The sequence below is a fragment of the Tupaia chinensis genome, unplaced genomic scaffold (assembly GCF_000334495.1).
Source record: "Tupaia chinensis unplaced genomic scaffold, TupChi_1.0 Scaffold144500_1, whole genome shotgun sequence".
Taxonomy (NCBI): Eukaryota; Metazoa; Chordata; class Mammalia; order Scandentia; family Tupaiidae; genus Tupaia; species Tupaia belangeri.
The window spans coordinates 403599-413660 of record NW_006204359.1 but is presented as its reverse complement, the minus strand read 5'-3'; the positions used below and the strand labels follow the sequence as shown (position 1 = coordinate 413660).

Sequence of the window (10062 nt, the reverse complement as noted above, 5' to 3'; positions counted from 1 at the left end):
AGCGTCTCTGTGCTAAGGGACGGAGGCACAGCTGAGTGGGCAGACAGCACCCTCCTCCCTACCTGGCCTCCCGTGCAATGGTAGGAAGTCTCCCCCTTCCCCTTCCCTATGGGTCTGGAGAACCTTCTGTGGAGGATCCAATCTACCCCTCCAACTCTCCAGAAACAGCCCTCCTTTCTTCCATGGTGAGGGCATGGCGTATGGGCCTCCCTGACCCTCAGCCTCCTCTGGTTTCATTGTAGCAGTCATTGAGAGCAGTTAAGGAATTCGAAGAAAGCCTGTACCATGAGAGTCCAAAACAAACAATGCAGGTTAAATGAAATAAATACTTAAAAGAGAACAACTTCAGAAATTCATCATTCATATCTTTGGAGAGGTAAGGAAAGAAATTGCAATCATGCAGGGAGAACAGGATTTTTTTTTTTTTTTGAGAGGTTTTTGCTATTTAAAACATGCACTTGCCAGAAAGATGGAGACAGAAAGTGAGAAATCATCCCCGCCCCCCCAGGGATGATGGCCACACTGCAATCCCTTCTCCTCCATTCTCATCTCAGGATCTTGGGCACGCACCCACATGCACCTGGTGTGAGTTTAAGCCACCGGGTCCGGGACTCAAACCGCGGTCGACTACATGGGAGTTCAGCAACATAGCCATTACGCTAATTGCTGGTCCCAGAGAACAGGACGCTTTTAAGAAAAGAAATATCCAGACCCAGCCTTGGTAGTGGACTTGGCAGGTAGAGGCCACATGGATGGCTTGGGTTTGATTTCTGGCCCACTCTGTAAGCTAGATGTGGTGGCACATGCCTGTGGTCCCAGCTACTTGGGAGGCTGAGGCAGAAGTGATACAGCAAGACCCTGTCTACAAGGAAACACTGCCCTGCACCCCAGCCCCTCCTACATGAAAGGAGTATTCAGAAAACAAAGAGCTTTTGGAATTTGAGAACATAATAGCAGAAATGAATAATTCTGTAGAATAATCAGAGGCAGAATTGAAGAAACATCTCAGAAAATAGAGCAAAAGGCAACAAGTTTTTATTTTATAGTTTTTGGTGTGTTTTTTTTTGTTTTTGTTTTTTTTTGTTCTTTGAGGGAGAAAAGACACACAGAGAACCAGCCTAGGAGATCCATTTTCAAACAACAGGAAAACTGGGAAGAGGAGAAGAAGGAAGAGAGGGACCCACAGCAACATCCTTCTAACTTTCCTCAAACTCATGGGCCTAAATTTACCGATTGAAAAGACCCCTGAATTCTCAGCACAATAGCTCATAATAGACCCACACCAAGGCACCATCGTTGTGAAACTTCTAAAACGAAGGGAGAAACTACAGGGAAGAGAAAAACAGGTTAAAAATCACAGAACCTGGAAGGTGAATATCGGACTTCTCCACAGCCATGCTCAAGCATGACCTTCAGAATTCTGAGAGAAAATTAAAACCCACCTGGAATTCCTTGCCCAGTCCAACTTTGACCAAGTGTGTGGGTAAAACAGTTTTTTTTCCCCCCAGATAACAAAGTCATTGAAAATGCGTTTCCCAGAAAGCTACTAGATGTGCCTTACCAAAAATGGAGGAGTAAGCCAAGAAAAAGATGTGGGATGCAAGACGCAGGAGGTTCGAGAAAGGACAAAGGGTTATGTGCCCAGGACATTGGTTCAACGAGATCACAGGCAGAGAGGGCAGCAGGGCCAGGTGTGAGTCGGGGAGAAGGCGCTGACGGAGCCTCTTCCAGGGCGGCAAAGTCGATTCAACGCATGGTATGTCCCGAGTTCCAGAGAGGGGACTCAGGCAGTCGGTAGGTAGTTTTGGATTGAAATATTGGGTTATCAGAAAAGTCATGACACATTTTTGCATAGAAAAATATAGACGAATACATCACGACTTTTCTGACAACCTAATAGTTATAACTGCATGGAAAACTAAGGTGGAATAAGCCCAAGATATATACTTGCTCCAGAGAAATCAAAACATGCAGGAGAGAAAAATTATACTACATGATTTTTAATGTAGTTCCGTTCTGAATCATATTTGCATCATTATAATAATAAAAAACTAAATGTCGGTCGAGCTAAAATGATTCTTTGGAGCACGGGGGGATGGTGAGGGTTATGTGTGTATGGATGGGGTGTCTGTGTGTGTGTATGTGCATATATGGTGCCACCAGGAGGAAAGGTCAGATTTCCATCCTCCGTAAGGGAAGTCAATACATAATACTGAAATGAAAAAGTGAAACGTAGCAATGAAATCATGCCACTTAGCTCAGTGGTGTTAGTAAAATAATCAGCCAAAAGAACTGAGGAAATTGGTGACATCTGGGACTGGGGAATGTTGATAGTTTTCATAATAAACATCTTATAATTATTTAACCCTTTATATGTATGTCTGTATAATTTTGATACGAAGCAGTCCATACTGTCACTTTGTTACACATTTGGAAGTGCACCTTCACGTTTTCTTGGGGTGTTTGCTTTGGCTCAGCTGTGGTGCTGGGCCTTGGGAACACAATGCAGATGAAACCAAACCTGGTTTCATCCCACAAAACTTTCTTTAAAATATTGGAAAGTAAAATTCTACACAAGCTCTGGAAAATAATGAGCCATATTTCATGTTATGTTCGGGTACAAGTATTGTACTTTAATTTTTAGCTAGTGAGACATCTTTATAACCCACGGAAGTTATGACTGGTGGCTCCACTGTGAGTACAGAGGCCCTTGACTCACCGTATTTGCTGTGTATACATTGCACACACTCCCTAGGAGGGAGGTATTGCTGAAGCCCAGAAGGGCCAAGTAAATTGGCTAAATGCTCACGGCGAGAACAAAGAAACAAGTCTTATGGCAGTTTTCTGAAGAACTGAGATTTGAATTTGAGTCTCCCTGATTCAAACTCCATAACCTCCACTGTGACCAATTAAAACGTTCGTTCCGGGGCCGGCAGGTGGCATGGTGGTTAAGGGTGCTGGACTCCCACATGGTCGACTGCGGTTCGAGTCTGGGACCTGGTGACTTGGTTTCTCACTTTCTCTTTCTCTGTCCTTCTCTGGTCAAATTAAAATAAATACATAAATAAAATAATTCTTTTAAAAAACCCCATTCGTTCGTTCCAGCTATTGTAGTATCTGTGATAAACAAGATCAAGTGCATTTTTTTGAGGCAGGGAGCTCATATAAAGATCATCATCAGACAACCTTGACTTCAGGAAATATCATATTTCTTGTCTGAAAAATAGAAAGGGGTAACTCTCAATAAGCATAGGGTATTATTTTTAGTTTCCTTTGTGAGCAGGATTTTAGACAAGTGACTGTCCAGATAAATCAGCAGGTTCCACAGCTAGATAAACTAGAATTCATTTGGCATTTACCTGAATGATGACTTTAGAGCCGTAAAAATGAGACAACAGCGTGTGTGTATGTGTTGGTTGCTTTGTGGATGGCTGCCGAATTTAAAACTGGCCCACTTGTAGTTAAGACCTGACCTCATCTAAGTAGAGTGACTTTATTAATACCTACCCATCTTTTATGTAAGTAATATTTTGGACTATGGTACTTAATTTTTAGAGGGTTGATATAAACTTAAAATGAAATTTGGTTTCATTCTAAGGATATTTACTCCTACTCCAGCCTTTCCCAAATGAGTTGTGCAGAGCATAGGACCACCAAGAAGTATGTTAAATCCAGGGGTGACAACTCACATGTATTTTAAGGACCTGGGACATACTATCCTAATATTGGAAATTTGCAGTGCCCACTAGCATATTAAGAGACTCTTAGATGGTTTTAAACTAAAGAACTGTATTTTACCAGTCTTCGTAATTTTATTTTGAACATGGGTTGCATTTCTTACAGCCAGCTTTCTAGTGTCATGTGGAACAGACTTTGGAAACACTGGACTCCATATTTTTTTCCCTTTTCATAAAGGGAAAAAATATACACTGTAAGTTTTAGGTTCCTTTTAGCTCTCAGATGCTGTGATTTTACAATTTGATTGTTGGTCAGTTTTATATCACTGATTTATAACTAATAGGTATGTAATTGCCAAATATACACATAATCAGTGTCCTGTCTCACCTTTGAAATCAGATCTTTGAGAGTGTAGTTTTAAAGATTTTTATGGGAAGGGAGCTGAGAAGATGATGGTCAAATGTTATGAAAGTTCAGTATATGAGAAGTTCAAGAGCTCTCTATTATAACGTGGTGACTATAGTTGATAACACTTCTCTGTATTCTTAAAAAATGCTTAGAGAGGATTTTAAGTTTTCTTACCACAAAAATGACAGCCGTGTGAGATAACACACATGTAACTAGCTTGATTTAGCTGTTCCACAATGTGCACATATTTCAAGTCATGCATTACACAATAAATAGAATTTTATCAGTCACTTGAAAAATTTTTTAAAATTTTGAATAGATTTGATCATGACTTAACTATCTTACCTGAAACATAAGCATTGTGACTATTCTCTAATAAGTAGTTCCAAAAATTATACATATATGTACATATGAGGGAATCTTCAGAATATTCATGATAAAAGTGTACTATGAAAAAAACTACACATAGATTTCAAGATTTTTGTACACCAAAAATGGTGCACATTTTTCTATGAACTTTTTAGTTTTTAGTGTGCTATAGTGTGCATGCACTCACCAGAGAAATACAGAGAGAGAGAGAAAGAGATTGAACCATGCAGTCAGCTAGGTGGAATCCAGCCCCTTAACCTCCATCCAGCTGCTCGCCCCCATGAACATTTAAGAATCCCCTCATATGTATACATGTATAGGCATGTATATGCACATGTATGTACATGTACACTCACACATGTGTACACACAGTGAATGAATAATTCTCAAGTAGTCCACTGTACTGTAATTTATTGAGAAAGGAGGCTATTTAGTTTGTTTCTAGTTTATTGCAATGAGTGTCCCTACACTAGAATCTTTTAGATGATTATATTCCTATTATAAACTCCTAGAAGTGTTAATTGGGGTCAAGAAACATCTGCATTGTAAAGTTTTGCAAATATCTAGTGCCAAAATGTTGGACCAGCTCACAGCAGGCAACTGCATGGCAGTATCAGTATCCCCACCCCCACTCTGCTGGCAACACAAGTGGATGTTGTTGAACTGGTGTTGCTCTCCCAAAGAAGAAACATGCTATTCATTATCTCAAAAATGCTGCAATTGTGTAGAATGTGTCATTATGTATTTAGTACTGTCCGCTTACTTAATAAAACTGCAAAGTCATTTGGGAACTAGGGAGTCTGTGCCCTTGGGTTACTGTCCATCTGTGGTGGTTACACATGAAATTAATGACAGTAACTTAAAGTTTTTTTTCTTACGAGTCATGATATACACATTTTTTATTTATAAAATAGTTGAAACATTAATATACTTATTTTGGGTGAAATGTTTCTTTCTGTGAAATTTTGCATTAATAGATTCTACCCTAGCAATAAGATTATGGTAGACTTTGTGGAAAAATTATAGAGATAACAGGCTTAAACATGAAGATATTTTTGAAATTTCTATATTTCCTTATCATGGCATTTACTGTCTCTGTTGGGTTCTAAAAAGACTCTCAGGTTCAGCTGTGGTAGTGTGATGCTACTTGGCAGGCTGAAGCCACATGGGAGGCCAAGGTTGGAGTCCTGGTTCACCCTAAAAGCCTGTACTTCCAGCTACTCAGGAGGCTGAGGCAGGGGGATCACAACATAGTGAGACCCTGTCTGAAAAATAAAGTGTGCTATGGAGGAATGTCAGTAACATAACTGAGTCATTCTTTTTGCCTAAAGGAAGAAGACAATGGTCCAATTGTGCCCTTGGACAGAAACGGAAACTTCTGAGCTGCAGCTTCAGTTTCTCTCAAAGCCTGCATTGTTTGTCTTCATCTAATCCAGCTTTGACGGACGTCTGTGACAGTTGCCTATACACGTGCTATAATGAAATAGTAGGAATGACTGAACATTCAGAAGAAACCCAGATTCTATATCCACATCACTGCTGCTAGGATTCCGATTTTTGCACATACTGTTTATTGCTTCTGTGTAGGAGGAATGAAACTAGTTTTCAGATTTGTTATTAATATGAGTATATATCATGTATTAATATTGAGGCAGTGGTCCTTCATTTCCTGTCTCCAGCAGAAAATTCGCTCAGAGACTAGAGTAATTCTTGATAATAAAGTAAGAATTTTGATTAAGAATAGCATAGAGCTTCAAAATGTGAAGATGAAGGATTAGTCAAAATCAAGTCTCATGTTCTTTTACAGCACCCATGCCACAATTACTGTCCGGCTGATTTGTCATGGAAAACATTTTGGAATTAATGCATCAATGTAATACATTCTGTATTACTTTCTTAGTTAAAGGATTTAGTTAAATATATGAATCTTATAGTATTTATTTGACATGTTTGCAGCTGTGATTTTTAGGAATTTGAGAAAAGTATAAGAAATATTTAGGATGAAAAGAAGGTGGGTATAATGTACCAGGAATAGCTTTATTTTCCATGTGTAGAAATATAAATTTAATAGTATTCTATATTAATTTAGTGTTGTATACTTTGTAAAACTTAAAAATATTTTATTCTATGAATTTCATTTTTCAGTATGTGAAGACATTTCTTTCAAAGATGACCATCGATATTTTTGTTTAAATTAATTTTAAGTATGACTGGCAAGCTGAGGCATATGCTTAGCTGCAGTTAGGTGGAATGAGGTAATTTCTGTAAAACAACAGAGTGCCTGCCACAAAGCATGTACTTAATAAATGTTATTTGTTATTGATATAATTGTTGTAAAACTAATGACTTTGATAACACAGTTCCAGTTTGGAGGGATTTTTTGATACAAAATATTTCAGTTAAAATACAAATAATACAGATGGAAAAAGTATTTGTTCAGAGGCTCTGGAAGTGTTGGGTAGAGGTTGTAATAATGGAAGCATAAATATAAATAAAACTCACACCAGATTTCCCTGAAAACAAGCAAAGGTGGTTCATCATGGAGTCGTGCTGGGGAAAGGACCAGAAGCTGTGGGAAAGTGAGGGAAAGTGGGGCGTTGGGAGGGGTCGAGGTCTGCAGTAGCCCTGGGCCACATCAGGGCAGAGAGAGGCCCCCTAGATACTTTTTGCAATTTCTAGTACTTAGAATCAGGAAATGGCAAAGTGTGGCTGCAAAACCGTGACATAAAATTTATACCTTACAGACCAATACTGTTCCAACCAAGCCAAACATTGGCCGCACAGATCACCTTGTTTCCCGTTAACGTCAAGACACTAGATCTGGAGCATTTCGCGAGTGAGACAGTCAGATGACACCCTGTTGCCCCTTTGTAAGGCCTCTGTCCAGGCCCTGGGAGAGGCGGAGGTACCAGCTCTGTTCCGCTGACAGGTTGGTACTGAGCAGCTGGGCACTGCGCTTGGACTTTTTAATAACTTCTTGTGCCTTTTGCAGTCTCCTGCCTCTCTCCCTGGAACATATCAAATAAACATAACAGCCACAAAAATGATTTCCAATTACTTTCAGAGTGATACTTGGTTTCCCGTATTTCATCCTTCATACTGTGTTTTTATTTTTTAATTTAAGCAATAAAATTTATTTATATTTGCTGAGTCAAAAGACAGAAATGGATTACTTGGTACAGATCAAAATGTCCATTGCTGAAATTATGTGGAGGCTTAATTTTTTTTTAAGTTGCCAGAGAGTGAGTGTGCTTGCTAGAGAAAGACAGAGAAAGAGAGGGGAAGAGGCCTTCCCCCCACTCCGCCCCAGTGAGGCATGGTCTTGCTGCATTCTTATCCTTCATATCTCTATCCTTTCTAGATCTGGACACACTTACATGTGCTTCGCATGTTTTTCAAGCCACTGGGGCCAGGGATCTGGATCCCTTAACCACTAGGCCACAGAGTTGGCTCAGAGGCTTAATATTGTTTAATGGGAAAACCCCTTTCATTCCACAGTTATGTACCTCAGATTCAGAAAAGGAATACTGCTTATAGTGGTGCTTTTGTAGAAATGAATTTGAAATAGTATTTTGTCAATGAAAGTGCAAAGGGACTACAGTCTTACCTACTTGACAGTGGATGGGAAAGAAAAACAAAAGCTATGTGGTAGAACACAAAATCAGAGGAGTCTCCAAAGCAAAGAGGAGATGGAAATGAATTATAGATGATGAATGACAAATTTTACAGGTCTTGAAATGTAATTTAGGGTGGGATTTGTTTATAGAACATAGTAAAAATGGGAAAATGAGGTGTCTTTTCACATAGTTACACACACATAAGTACTTCTGATGGGAATTAATATACCTGATGGTGTGTAAAATAATGTTCTCAAAAGATTCACCGATTAACGGGAACCAGCAGTTAGCGTAATGGCTATGTCACTGGACTCCCACGTAGTTGACCACGGTTCGTGTCCTGGACCCTGTGGCTTAAAACTCACGCCAGGCGTGTGTGCGTGCGTGCCCAAGATCCCGAGAGGAGAATGGAGGAGAAGGGATTGTGGCGTGACCATCCCCCCTTGGGGGTGATTTCTTGCTTTCTGTCTCTATGTCTCTCTCTGTCTGGCGAGCGCACACGCCCTATAGCAAAAAAACTCTCAAAAACAAACAAACAGAAAAAACAAGAAAAGATCACTGATTAAGATAATAGAGGCCCAGCAGGTGACATAGTGAGTGGTTAGAGTGCTGGACTTCCATGTGGCCAACTGCAGCTGGAGTGCTATACCTGATGACTTGAAACTCACGCTGGGCACATGTGTGTGCATGCCCAAAATCACAGGAGGAACTCCGGAGGAATGGTCATGCCACAATCCCTTCTCCTCCATTCTACTCTTGGGATTTTAGGCACACATGCACACACATCCAGTGTGGGTTTCAAGCTGCCAGGTCTGGGACTTGAACCATGATTAACTACGTGGGAATCCATCACCTTAACCAGTATGTCACCTGCTGACCTGAGTTTTTGTTTTTGTTTTTTAACAGAAGAATTTTATTTTTATTTTTAAGTTTTTTCAATTTAATTTTTAAAATTTTGCAGTCAATCATTGTATATGATTATAGCACACAAAATGAATTTCCCCAACCAGAATGTACTGTATATTGGCTCAATCAAAGATTGAATATTTCTTTTCTAATAAAGGCATTCACAGTTATAAATTGTCCTCTAAGCATTGCTTTAGCTGCATCCCATGTATTCTGTTATGCTGTTTTCATTTCTGTTCATCTCAAAGTACGTTCTAATTCGCTTTGTGATTTCTTGTTGACCCAATGGTTTTCTAGGAGTGTTTGGTTTAACTTCCACATATTTATGAATTTTAAAATTTCTTTTACTGGTTTACGGTTTGTCGCCATTGTGGCCAGAAAATTTACTTTATATAATCTATGTCCTTTTCAATTTATTGAGGCTTTTTTATGGCCTGGTATATAGTTTATCCTAGTCTAGGGGATGTTCCATGAGCACTTAAGAAAACATATGTTCTGCAATTATTAGGGGATGTGTTCCAGAGATGTCTGTCAACACTGTAGTGTTGTTCAAGTCTTCTATTTCCTTAGGGATATTTTGTCTTCTTCTATGATTGAAAGTAGCATATTGAAAGCTCTATTATTGCTGAATTATCTATTTCTACTTTCAGTTCTATCAGTTTTCTCTTCATGCATTTTTGGGTCTCTGCTTTAGGTATATATGTATGTTTATAATTGCTACATTGTTTTGACAGTTTTTAAAAATTATTATATTCTTTTTTATCTCCAGCAACATTTTTCACTTTAATATAAAATATGTCAGTTATTGGTATAGTCATTTCACCTTTCTTATGGTGGCTGTTTATATTTTTCATCCTTTTATTTTTAACTTATGTATATTTTTTAATCTAAAGTGTGTCTCCTCTAGACAGTTTATACTTGGATCTTACTTTATTTTTTATTTAATCTGACAATCTGTCTACCTTTTGGTTAGATCATTTAACCTATTCATATTTAATGTTACTGTTGACATGACTAGATTTATTTATGTCAATTTTTAAAATGTTTTCTACATGTCTCATGTCTTTTTGTTGTTCCTGCTGTT

The 10062-nt window shown here is 38.8% G+C and overlaps 1 protein-coding gene across 1 annotated transcript in view; it reads left to right on the top strand.

Annotated features, from left to right (window-relative positions):
• The window catches only part of LOC102489492 (carbonic anhydrase-related protein-like), a 57235-nt gene extending 49530 nt beyond the window's left edge, over positions 1 to 7705 (top strand). Inside the window, exon 7 of the mRNA XM_006167129.3 lies at positions 5787 to 7705. The gene's annotated coding sequence lies outside the window, so the exon portion shown is untranslated. The remainder of the gene's footprint in view (positions 1 to 5786) is intronic.
• The last annotated feature ends 2357 nt before the right edge of the window (positions 7706 to 10062 follow it).